We start from the raw sequence: 274 nt of genomic DNA, 5'->3' as shown, positions 1-274 counted from the left end.
AATAAATATTATAGGCAGTGAAAGTAAAACATAGATAGAAAGCAAACAGAAAGAAATGAAGGAGATAAAGGACACAGAAAGGAGACAGAAAAGGAGACAGAAAGGAGACAGAAAGGAGACAGAAAGGAGACAAGAGAGAAAAAAGAAAAAAAAAGAGAAAAAAGAGAGAAAAAAGAGAGACATAAAGAAGAGGAGACAAAAGGAGGAGACAAAAAAAAAGAAGAGAAAAAAAAAGAAAAAAAAAAAATAAGGAAAAAAAAAAAAAAAAAAAAAA

The 274-nt window shown here is 28.5% G+C and overlaps 1 protein-coding gene across 1 annotated transcript in view; it reads right to left on the bottom strand.

Annotated features, from left to right (window-relative positions):
* EMH_0028980 (uncharacterized protein) overlaps positions 1-274 on the bottom strand; it is a gene marked incomplete at both ends in the record, with an annotated part of 5,963 nt that overhangs the window by 4,278 nt on the left and 1,411 nt on the right.

Source organism: Eimeria mitis, genomic scaffold (genome assembly GCF_000499745.2).
Source record: "Eimeria mitis Houghton genomic scaffold, Emh_scaff1080, whole genome shotgun sequence".
NCBI classification, from domain to species: domain Eukaryota; phylum Apicomplexa; class Conoidasida; order Eucoccidiorida; family Eimeriidae; genus Eimeria; species Eimeria mitis.
The sequence above is the reverse complement of the archived record's forward strand: the minus strand, read 5'-3'. Positions and strand labels throughout refer to the sequence as shown.